This window comes from Haliaeetus albicilla, chromosome 11 (assembly GCF_947461875.1).
Source record: "Haliaeetus albicilla chromosome 11, bHalAlb1.1, whole genome shotgun sequence".
In the NCBI taxonomy this organism is placed as follows: Eukaryota; Metazoa; Chordata; class Aves; order Accipitriformes; family Accipitridae; genus Haliaeetus; species Haliaeetus albicilla.
In genome coordinates this window covers 31,739,340-31,751,778 of record NC_091493.1, presented here as the reverse complement: position 1 = coordinate 31,751,778, position 12,439 = coordinate 31,739,340, and the positions used below count along the sequence as shown (strand labels likewise).

Here is a 12,439-nt window from a genome sequence, read left to right as displayed (position 1 = left end):
TTGTCTTCACTACTTCATCAGCATGAAAAGAAGGGGCTGTGTAAGTAACCAGATATTTAGATTGCACCCAAGATAATGGGAAGAGGACAAAGAGATACAACTCTCCAGCCTAGAGGAAAACATGGCTTTCCTTGCACTGACCACACACGTTAAACATCTTTGATCAGGGGAAAAGCAGGTGGTAAAAGACAGCATAGAAAAAGCTTGGTCATGCCTAACACGTCCCTTTCCAGATCAATATATTCTTGTGAAGATATAATCTTCCTGCTGTAATGCTGACAGGTTAATGACAGCATGAGTTATCCACTATCTAAATGCCCACATCGGTATCTGAGTTAGATTAACCCCGGACAGACTTAACTACTCGTGCATGAGACTCCATAACCTGTCATCACAACCCCATCACCGGTGACTTTTCCTGCCTTTTATTTATTAAACCATCATGCTGTGGGCCCTCGCCTTCCCCTGCCTGTGTGATGCTGGGTGTTAAGGGCTGTGCTGGTGGCCAGGGAACGGCTCCATCTCCTCTGAGCCTGGGCAGGTCCACCCGTGAGGTGACTCTGTCTTCAACAGGGACACTGCCAGCGCAGGCACACTGCCGGGTGGGAGGGACCCTCTTTGCCATGGGGAGGAATGGAAAAGAGGAGATACCCACCTTCTCAGCGCAGCTGAGGAGTGGAATAGAAACCAATGACCTGTTCCTATAATTTCCCAGCATGTAAATTTGGACCATAACTTTTATTTTTAAAATTGAGACTCAAATTTGTGTCTGTGTATTTTACTGGGTTTGGGCTTCAAGAGCAATCCAGTCCTTCTCTCCAAAAAACCAGTCCAGACAGCATGCCGTAATGGTGCAGCAGGTTGGAAGAGGGATGAGACATGGCTGGGCGGCATTCCTGGGATCCTGCCCTGGCTTTGGCCCAAAATATGCAAAGTGGATTACTACAGAACGTAGCTGGGGTCAGGGTCCAGTAGGATTTGCAATGAGTGGTCTGCACTGTAGCTGGCCTGGGACTCGGGGGATTTAGGCTCTAATCCTGCTTCTGGTCTTGACCTCCTGGATAACCTGGAAGAAAAAGGCAGAAGGGGCAGTTTTAAAAAGGGAATTTAATCTTTCGATTTAAATTTCAGTAGAATAGCACTGCTACACTCCCATCAGCTGCCAGAGAAATGCCACTTCCAAATTGCCTCGTTTCCTCCATTTATAAAGCAGAGATGAACCTACCGAGTTCCCTGGCTGCTGGATCTCTGGACCTGAGTGCACCCACCGCGCTCGTCTGATGAAAAAGACAACGAGGGCAAATTCAGATGGACAGGGTGCAAACATCTGCTTTTCCTGCCTGCTGCATTTGGTCTGGAAAGCACTCGCACTGTTGCCTGGGAATATTAGTAGTTTAACACGTAACTGAATTAGTGGCAAGAGAAAACAAATCACATGTGACTGAGTCTTCTGACAGAAGCAGCTTTGATGTCCTTCTGGTCGGGTTTGCCTGCTTCTCAGCCCAGCCACCCCCCACCTGCACCCCACCCCACCCTGTCAATAAACTGTTTGTTTAGCCTCGCACAGATTATTCATTTCTTGGCACGGAGCTCTCAGCTCCAAAGAATTAACATTTGGATTGTATTTACTGGCTAGCACTGTGCCAGCGATACAGCTGGGATTCGTTGCACAAACTATTTTGATGGGGGAAATCAATGACAAACTGAGAAGAGGAGGATCAAGCAGTGAACCCTTTTGCAATCGTTGTTTGAAAACATCGTGTTGGTGATATCGGAGTTTCTAAAAGGGGGTGGGTGGCAAATGGGGTAGGGTAGCCTTCTCCCGGGTCCTCTTGCTGACTCCCACACAGAACAACCTGACCCCATCCCGGTCCTAGAATAGATTAGTCACAGGATATTTCATTTTAAACCCAAGCTCATGTTTTTTTCCTACAGAAGAGAAGACTCTCTGGATGTTTATTGCTATTTTGCTGGAATTTCTTTTTGGTCGGAGAGGGATTTGAAAACTAAATACATTTCCTGTTGGAGACCGAGGGCTGTGAGCTGCAAGGAGAAGCATAGCCTTTGGCTTGGTTCAGCAGTAAATAATCACTTGTGTTCCAAAAAGTCATTCGCATTGGCAAGGGCTCCCAGCACCTGCAGATAGAAGCGCCCGGGGCAAGTCCAAACACTTCATTTAGACTGTCCCTTATTACGATCAATCAGACCCCATTCCTCTTAGCCACAGGAAATTCTAGGCTTAACCCACATGCGTTTTAAAATTAAAAAGGTGGAAAGACATGCGGTTAAAGACACAGAAAAAGAGATATGGGAACCAAGAAGGGTTTTTATATGTTTGCACCAGAAACTTTCTTTTTTTCACTTCAACCCTCCATGTGAAATATAAGCACATGAAACCTTCATCTTATCAATATTTTGATCCTTGGAGAAGTCTAGCAGTTTGCCTTCACCTCCATTCTACATGTGTGCCTTTTGTGTCACCTTGTTTTCCATAATACAGGCACACACAGAGGAAATTGTGTATCTTTGTCTTCCTAATTTTTTCTGTTAAGCTTTTAATGCTGGCTGGGTTAACCAGTTTGGTAAATACTCTGAACACAAGTGGTGTCAGAACATGACAGGCAGTGTGTTTGTCCTTAGCTCTTTGGCCAAAATGCTAACATGGCAGGACTATCCTCTCCTGGGGAAAAAATAGTGCAAATAGTAAAAAAAAAAAAAAAAAGCTTAAGTCCTTTACGTGCCAAACCTATGGCAGTACACTGAATGACTTCTCTTCAATGGACCTTGGATCAGGACCTGACAGCAAATCTGTGAGATGTGTTGGATGTGGGTTACTGCATGAGCAGGCTTGGGGGTCATGTTTGGCTATGCTCAGGCTACGCTCCTGTTTCCTCTCATCTGAAAGGAGTTTAGTTTCACACAATGTATTTCCTAGCCCAGGAGTCACAGAACAACAAGTGCTGCCAGCAGTCACTTTGGGCTCTGCCACAGCTCCTTGTAATCTCAAAGCTGTTGCCAGAAGACAACATTTTTTGAGGCAACAGGGTGAATTGCTTGCATGGAAAGCCCTGGAGTCTTCACCATTGCAAGTCTGAACCCTCTTCTCCTCCTCTTAACCACAGTGCCACAGAGTAAAATCCAGTTGTCAGCCCCTCTCTGTCCCCGATGGAGGTTTGACTGGCCTGAGAGCTTTCAGCTCTGGCTCAGTCAGGGACACTTGAAGCATCCTGGTGCTATTTTTACCAGTTCTAGGAACACTGAGTTCAGGCTTGCACTGCCACCAGCCAAAGAGGAGCTGGTAGTGGGAGCATGACTCAAAGCAGCCATCTCAGCACCGTGGTGTCCCCGAGCACCAAAATAATCATGGATGTAGGAACATCCCAGGCTGAAGCAGGGAGCCGTGACTCACCGAGATCACACAGTGTCAGGTTGCTTTGCTGTGCAAAGACGGTTTACAGAACAATAAAATAGCATCTGCTCCTCCCCTCTCTGGAGATACTAAAGGTCTTTAGCCCTAGGACTCCATCCTCGCTTAATCTGCTGCTGGATTTCGTACTAACGCAGACCTGTCACTGCAAGCACTCGGTTGTGCGTGTGCTGCATCACAGCAAAAGTTCACTTCAGCAGGCCATTGCCATCGGCAATTAGGCTGGAGCAAAGCTCAGTCTCTGTCTGAAACGCAATGAAAACACTGGAAAAGCTGTGCTGGGTCCTGCTCGGGCGGACTCCACAGGTTCTTCTTCAACCAAAGCTGGGTAAGTGGAGGCTGCCACCACCCCTGCTGCTCCGTGGGCGTCGGGGGCACCATCCATCAAAGTAACACCTGAAGAACAGCCCTGTGTCAGCGCCAGCTGCCAGGATGAGGGAAACTATCGTCCGCTGCTCAAAAATACAAAGGGTTTCTTTCCTCCTCCTCCACTAAGTAAACTGTTAAAGACCGTGACCCCTGGAAAACATAACAAGAGCAGAGGAATTTACAGTCGCATGTTACAGGTCAAGGCATCGAGCGTTTCACAACCTTGTGATTCCAGCCAAAAGCTCCTCTGTCTGTCTGCTCTGTGCTGGGGAGGGCTGGAGCATCGGACAAAGTGGGAGCCTGGTGCAAACTAAGCAGCAATGGCTGAGGAGTGCTTGGGAGCTTCCTCCTCATCTCCATTTGAACTGCACCACAGAGCAGAGCCGGGCTTTCCAGCTGAGCCAGACGTCCTCTCCTTGGAGGGGACGCCGGGGGCCTTGAAGCTTGGGACACGGCAGCCTTGCGTTAGCAGTTTGAACATGACGCGAGGCAGGGTTCAGACCCGGGCTTTGATTTACATTAACAAACCCTAAAAGGGAGGTTTGATTAGAACAACTAGTGTGAGCAAGTTAACAGCTTTTTGCTTGTTTGGGCAGGACTATTTCATTTAAATGCCTAATGAGCATTTGGGAGAAAGGACTTCTGTGCTAAGGAATGACCAGCGTAAGCAAACACTACCAAGACTTCTCTCAGGTGATCTAGAAAGGTGGGGTATCACCAGTATTGTGAGAGCAAAAAAGTGAATTGCAAACCTCCCATTGAAGTAACAAAACTTGTTATCTTTCTACACAGTGAAAAAAAGGAAAAATCTTTAACCTCTCAGGTAAAACACACATATATGTATGTATCTCTCTCTTAAGTAAGTCCTATGCACTGATCTTCTAGAGTTCAAAGCAGTGCTGCTGTATGATCTTGTCAAACCATTGTGAAAGTCTCTTACTGACATTAAATACTTCAGACGTGGCTACCTCTGGATTTCAGACTCAGAACTGGGCTGAAACATATCTAGGTGAGCAGGGACCAACCCTTCCGTGAGGGTAAACCATGAAAACTCTTGGAAGCATGTGATAACCTGTACGGTTCACCCCTTGCCTCTCTAATCACCAAGATGCAGCCTCCTTCTCCCAGGATGAGGCTGTGCAGGGCCATCACAGGGGTAGGGAAGCAGTCCCAGCACATGATCTAGGTGGATAATTACTGATTAAGATGACGGGAACTTGGTTGCATGTCTGACACATTTCTAATTACACAATAGGAGAGGGACCAGAGGGGCCATGGCCATGGGGGAGCAGCTTGACAGAGTGATTCGCCATGGCCGCACAAGCCAGATGAATTTCTCTGGCCAAGCGGGTCTGACCCATACGCTTACTCTCCTTCCCCCTGCCATGGCCTAGAGCAGAGCACAATGAAGCTCCCTTGAAATGTCTATGATCATAGAAAATATACATTTTTCTGCAGCATGCAATACTCAATCAAGCCTCCAATATATGTAGATGTTGCTCTGTGTGTGTGTGTTTGTACACAGACACACACACATGTATTATTTATATGTGTGTTCAGAGGACTAAACATAAGGTTTGATGCATAGGCATGAGGATGCACAAGAGGAGATCAGCAGATTCTTAAAGCCAAATTAGCCAGCAAACTACTAACTCCCTTTGCCCAGGCCTATTGCAACAAAAGAAATGCAGGCTGGTAGCAAGAGCCTATGTTTTCGTCCTTCTTAGATCTCCAGCATCTCCATGCAATAATTTCCAGTAATAAAAAAGTCTAGCTGCAGCCAAATAAGAGGCCATTGCTGCCATAAAGCAGAGGAAGCAGAGCCTGTTCTCACAGTACAGAGTCTGCAGGAACATTTGCCAAAGTCCTCAGAGGAAATGGGTTGGCAACATCTCAAGGGCGGAAAATAAGTCCATGCTGTACCTGCTTCCCACCTTCCCCTGCAGACACTTACACACACACACACAGCTGGAAAGAGAGGGGCAAATTTAAAGAAAACTGACACCTCTTGCAAATTAGAGGAGGCATTCCCATGTTTTGGAACAGCTCCGTGTGACTCCCTAACGTGGCTTCAGTTCTGCAAATGTCACGTGAATTATCCATCAAAGGCTAATAACTGTGAAAGGTGATGGGGTGATCACCGTGCAATGGGAGGTCTTTCCTTCCAGGGCGTAAGCTACCTGTGGCTGGTCTCATCTGGCCCTCTTTTCCCAGTGTCACAGAATAGCCCCTACCAGTCTGGGCATTGTTTTGCTTCCAGCATGGGATAAAAACTATTTCCAGTTGCAACAGTTTGTGTGATGCAGACACCTTGATGCTAATATCCAAAATGGTCCCTCTAAGCATGAGCCATTGAACAACTGCTGGGCAGCAAGCACACCCTCCCTTCAGCTGCTTAGCTGAGTCCTGACCTACCGAGTCTGATACCTCCCAGGATTCCGTGACTCAGGACAACGCAGAGGCCATGGGAGTGAGACACATGCGGTAGCAAGCCAGGACAGTGCTGGGTGCCAATACAAGCATAGCTTGCACGCATCATTTACAATAACAAGACAAGCACGAAGGCTTTGGACATCTTTGGGTACCTTCTGTTTCAGGATCCCAACAGTCAGGGAAAGGAGTGAGGTGCCCATCACCTGAAAAATCACTAGCGCAAATCTGGCTTTACATCCCAGCTATAAGACCAACCTCCCTCCTTGGTATTTGTTTCAGGTGACCTCCAGATCAACTTTTCCTCTAATTTCATCACCTCCTTGCCCCAAACCTTTTAACATGAGATGTAACCCCAAACCCAAGACAACAAGAGAGAGCCAGAAGCAATCTCCTGGATGGTGAGAGGTGTCATACTTGATTTTCTCAGCTAACAGGAAAGTGAAATATTTAACGCTCTGTTTCAGATCTGATCCTTGTCTCTGTTTCTCTGCCTTTATAAACCACTGCTGCATGGGGAAGAGGCCAAAAGAAGAATATCAATTGTCTTTCACAGCGCAGAGACCTATTCAGAAAAGGCACCCTGTTCTGCAGGAGCCCAAATGTTTTTTCAAATGCTTCTGGCAGAAGAGTACAGAGTCCTTCCAAGACTGCTCTTTATCTGGTGAGATGGCTTTCTGTAGAGTTGGGGGAGGGAAGGTTGCTGTTACAGTTTCTTCATTTCTTTTCTTTCCTGTGACTTTTCTGCAAGAGAATAGCTAAAGAAAAAAACAGAGGAAAAAGAAAAGCCAAGGGTATGCTGTAATGCAGTCACAGGGCTACTGCTCTAAAGCTTTCTGGAGGTCTTCCTCTTCCAGGCCATCTTGGACTGCAGTTGGAAGTGCCTCTATGAATCTTCAAAGAGTTTTGGTGGAACAGGGTTTCTTTTCTCCCTAATAGAAAAGAATGAACTAGTCTCTTTTCTTTAAACGATCTAAGCAGCAATTTTTTCTTTTTCACTTAGACAAGAAGAACAGTTTGCTTTCTTTTTTTCTTTTTCTTTTCTTTTTTTTTAAGAAAAATCCAAGGCAGAAGTTTCTTGCAGTATATTACAAGCAAGGTCTGTCACAGACCCTTGTTCTCCCAGTGATAGTTCTGTAGCGATAAATAACACAGGTTTCTGATGTTATGATTAGGGATATTCAAGACAATGCAGGTGATTTGGTTTTAATCTCAACATAGACTACAAGTGCAGTCTTAGGACGAATTTTAGGTCAATCCAGGGCAGTCTGCCACTAAAAGACGCAATCCTGCCCTCTCTCCCGCTCCTGTTGTTTTCCTCAAGAATGGGCTGATGCTAGTGATTAAAACCTGACCTTCCTAAGAGATGCTACTGCTTTCTGATGGATCAGCAAGCTGCAGAACAGCATCCATATTCCCCCCCCCCCCAAACAGTTGTGCATATGGAGCTGCTGCAGGTGGGTGGCCCTGAGGCCCTGAGGTGCTGGGGTACTTGTCACCTACTGCAGGGATGGCACGGCAGAGAGCTGCGCCTTGGACATCTATACCACGTATTGTGTCTGCGAGCACTGAAATTTGCAGCCTAAACTGCTGATGTGTCTTTAAATATCTTTTTGCCAGCCTTGTAGATTTTATTTATTGGTGGTCTTTATTTACAGGGCAGGCCAGCAGTGGTGTGGGACTCCAGCGCGGACAGAAAAAAAGAGCAAGGGGAAGCTCTTCCCACTCTGAAAGATTCTTCTCTTTGGTTTAGGGTGCACAGAGGCCAATGTGAGTCTTTCTCCGAATTTCAGGGAGCTTTGGATCAGGCCCAAGGTGCATCATTATCCCATGACAGAATAAAGACACATACTCGTTTTTATGAGTGAAAACTATTCTTTCTCTCCAGTGAAAGGCTGAGATCTGAACACAGCTGCTATTTTGCTCTGTGCAGTGAATCACTTCTGATTCTTAAGTATTGAAACAGTGACATGCATTCCCCCCGCCTAACATGGGGACATTTCTCCATTATTGTACCATGAGAAGAATATAGTAATTCATGCCCTCTTTACTTTTTTAGCTTTATTATTGCTGGGACTCCTTTCACTTCAGGCTGAAAAAGCAGGAAACTGGGGCAGAGAGGAATGCTGACATTATCTTAAAATATGAAATTTCTGAGAATAAGACATCTCCAAAAGTACTGGAGTGTTCAAACATCTCTTCCTCAGCTGGTAAGCAGGAAATGCAGGAGTAGCTTTATATTAACTAACAAGGAGATATGACAAAAAAATTCCACTTTTTATGAAGTGTTAGGTTGTGGTGGGTTTTGCTCTAAAGATGAGTTGGGTGTTTTGCTCACAGAACTGGCTGTGCAGAAGAGCCTGCATCCCTTCCCCTCATTCTGGCACATGCTGGGGATTTGAGAGCATCTACCTGGTAATTCTTAAGATCACACCACAAGAAAGAAAAGTGTGGCAATTATAAAGCATTTAGGAGAGATAAACAGGAGTGATCAGAGGCCTGGGGAGCAGGAGATACGAGGAGAGACAGAAAGAATGAGGCTCATTCAGTCTAGAGAAGAGGAGGTTTAAGGGAGACAACCACAGAAAAATAAGGCTAAGGGGGATCTTTGGAGGTCATTCAATCCATTCCTCTGCCCTGAAACAATCTCAGCAATATCTAAATCACTCCTGATAGATACTGCTTTGACCTGTTCATAGAGATCTCCGCTGGTGCACAGTCTACAAGCTCCCAAGGCAACCTGGCTTACTGCTTCATGAGTGTCACTACTAAAATATTTTCTTATCAGCTTTTTCTGAATCATACTTTCTTCAGTTTAAGGCCTATCGTCTTATCAGCCATGGTCAATTCCTAAACAAAATCAAACTTTCGTTTCTGTTCACCACTCCTGTGTTAAAGGAAATAAGATGACATGATTTTTTCTTTACAAACCCACACCAGCTGTTATTCCTTTCCTTTTCCCAGGTGCTTCCAAACAACTAAATTGCTTGATATTTCCTGGAGCTGAAAATATAGATGAGCTGGTCTGTAATTCCCATGTTCCTCTGTTTCCTCTTCCTCTGTATGAAGATAGGTACCACGTTTGCCCTTTTCCAGTTTTCTGGTATCTTGCTTAGCTTTTCCTGGCTTCTCAAAGATAACCACAGGTATCTAAGATCATTTCAGTCCACTTTCAAAATATTCTAGGATGAAGTTCATCAGGTTCAGCCAATTATAAAACACGAAGCTTATCTAATTTTCTCACTTCTTTCCTTATTCTGTGCTGAACTCCTATCCTTTTTCGATTCAATTTCCGATCCTGTTAGCCTCCTGCTCTCAACTGATCTTTTAAATGAACACTGATACAAAAAAAGGCTTTAAACACTTCACCCCCTTGGTATCATCTGGTGCTACCTTTCTCTTTTCATCTTATGATAAATGTATTTGTAGAACAATTTCTTGGTACTCACTCTTCGTATATGTAAAAGAGAACTGCAAAGAGAAAAGGAACATGCTATTTCTCACAGCCACCAAGGGCAGGACAAGAAATAATGAGCTTCAAATGCAGGTTAGACATTAGGAAAAGTATTTTACCTGTTAGAACAGCAAAGACCAGAAATGCATTATGTTGGGAATTTGTGGTCTTTAAGCATAGGTTACACAACTAATTTGTAGCCTTTTCCAGTTTGTGAACTCCTAGCATTACTCCTCACAGGGCTTCACATACAGCTGCTTTAGCCCAGGGCTAATGGGATTTCTACTGTTCAGATCTGCCTGAGACCAGTCCCCCCCAGGATGTGCTCCACAAAAACGCAGAAGTCTTTAGGAATCCATGCATTAGACAAACATTTGTCAGGAACTGGGTCAGGGGTTCGTGCCCATCTCCTTTGCTACAATTTGGTGATGCCCAGATTCCCAGGTACTATAGCTGTATCCTCTACACTTGTGATGTCTCAGAAGTGAAATGAATGTTGTTCTTTGCAGTTTCATTGCTTCCCTTCACTGAACAGTAGCTCTGAAATTGTCTGTACTTTTTAACAAACTTGATTATAATTGTTCTGTATACCTTACCAACCAATTAATTAATGACTATTAATGTCTAGCTGATTACATCAACTTTATGGTGCTGCAGGTCATATAATGATGCTGTAGCAGAGCAGAGACAGATCTCCTGAGCTGCCTTCTCCTCCAATCTCCAGATCATTCTCCTTTCCTTAAATCTCATCCAGCTGTATAAAGGGAGAACTGAACTGTCGTTTGGATAATTTACATATGCAAATCTGAGCTAAAGAGAAATCCTCATGGCTACTGCATAGAGGCTTCTGTTAAATATTATAAATTGAAATGCTTTCCTCCCCAAGCTAAAACAAAAAGTGCTCTGGAGGGTATATTTCTGAAGGGTTTGTGACTAACCTGATTAGTCACCCTAAATTGTGATAGATGGAAGGAAAAAGCAGTTGTCAAACAAGGAGGAAATTCCAATAGAAGAGTAAATTTAAGGATGACAGTGATGATAAATTCTTACAAGCCTTAGAAAAGATCAGCCTTTTGTGTAGCTCTCATAAGGACCATTGAGTGCTCACTATATAATGGGCTGTTGTTTGGATAACTGTAGGAATGTGGTGATCGGTTTTTAAAAAGGAAAAAAACAACCTCACGTACAGGCTGATCTGAGTTTATTTTAAGGTACTAAAGCCTGTAACTAAATTTTTAAGAACTCCCCTTCCTTGCTGCTTCTGCAGGTGAGCTTGAGACTGCTAGGCCAGGGGGATGTACTGCAAAAGACCATAACACTCGTGGTTAGATGACTTCAGATTAAAGCCAGGTATAAATTTTAAACAGTATTGTTTTTATTGTTTTGTTTAAAATTGTAAATTTTAAGTCAGTATTGGGAAAAGTCAGCAAAGTTTCTGCTTCATTTTTGTCACTAATAATTTCTAAACCTAAGTCAGGTGGTTTTCTAATATATATGTTCTATTTGCAATTGGAACTAGATCAGTGAGTAACAGAGAAGATGATCACAATGAGCTCTTCTAGGTTGATTATTGCTGCATGCTTTCTTCCTTTCTGAAATATGTGAAAAATGATCATCTTAAATCCAATGTAAGAAGACAACCAGTTTTCTGTTCCTCTCTGAACAAACTTGATCCTCTGGAAACAGTTTAGCAGGGCATGGAGGAAGGGAAACAAAAATATTTCCCCTCCTCTGTCCAGAAACGGCTAGCAATTCTTTAGCTGGCTGAAAACTGAATGGAAAGCAGCAATACATTTCATTGACATTTTTCAGCATTTCAAATTTTCAAGTATTGCCAAAACTTAACAATTCCAGCCATTTCTAAGATCAATTTCACATGGTGAATACAAGGGGCTGATATTGCTAGAGTTGATTGCAATTGATTAGTTTGGGACAAATACAAAAGAAGTGCATGTAGAATCAATCTTTTCTGTTTTCTGATTAATTTGTTTGCCTTAGCATTTAAATTCTTACCAGTATATGCACAGTAATAGCATCTAGGAGCTTCAGTCATGGAACAGAACGGCGTTGTGCTAAGAGTATACATTACAAAAAGGCAGTCCATGCACTGAACAGCTTGCATGGCTGTCATTCAACTTGACACCAACCCTTAATGGGTCTGGTTAATTCCTGGCCATGAATTATGTGAAGTTTCAGTCAGAGAAAGCCTGAAGTTTTCTTCAGTCATGAGTCTTTCCCTCAACAGTTGAACACTATATCTCTAGTAATGTGGTCATTTTTGATCAATGAGGTCAGAAGTATGACTTCTCCCATCTATGATAAATAAGCTTCATTTTGAGCAAGTAATGATTTCTTTTTTGGGGGATGCAAAGATTTCAGACTGTAGAAGTAAAATTGTAGTAAGATAGTAAATGAATGATGCTGTTCCAGGGCTTGGAGTTTGTTTCTCAATACCTTAACACCTCAACAATCTTCTGTTCCCTCAATAGCTTTTTTCCCCTGAATTGGAGCAAAACATATGCTGTATTATAAAAGTGCTACAGGATGCTCAGCACACAGACATTTTGGAAACTTGTCATAATGGACAAAATACTTTGAGCATCTCTACAGACATCAGGAACACCACTACAGCCCAAACAAACTGTTTCTCTATCATCTTTCTGACTTAGTCTGAAGTGGGAAGCAGATAAGATCTCACAAGAAAAGCCTGTTTTTGTGAGATTTCGAGCCAAAAAATGCAGTTTTAAGAGGTGCGCGTG

General features: G+C 43.8%; 1 long non-coding RNA gene across 1 annotated transcript in view; it reads right to left on the bottom strand.

The window, feature by feature from the left end:
* Nucleotides 1-408: 408 nt before the first annotated feature.
* LOC138687784 (uncharacterized) overlaps nucleotides 409-12,439 on the bottom strand; it is a 33,920-nt gene continuing 21,889 nt past the window's right edge. The window contains exon 3 of the long non-coding RNA XR_011326903.1: nucleotides 409-1,066. This is a non-coding gene — a long non-coding RNA (uncharacterized lncRNA). The remainder of the gene's footprint in view (nucleotides 1,067-12,439) is intronic.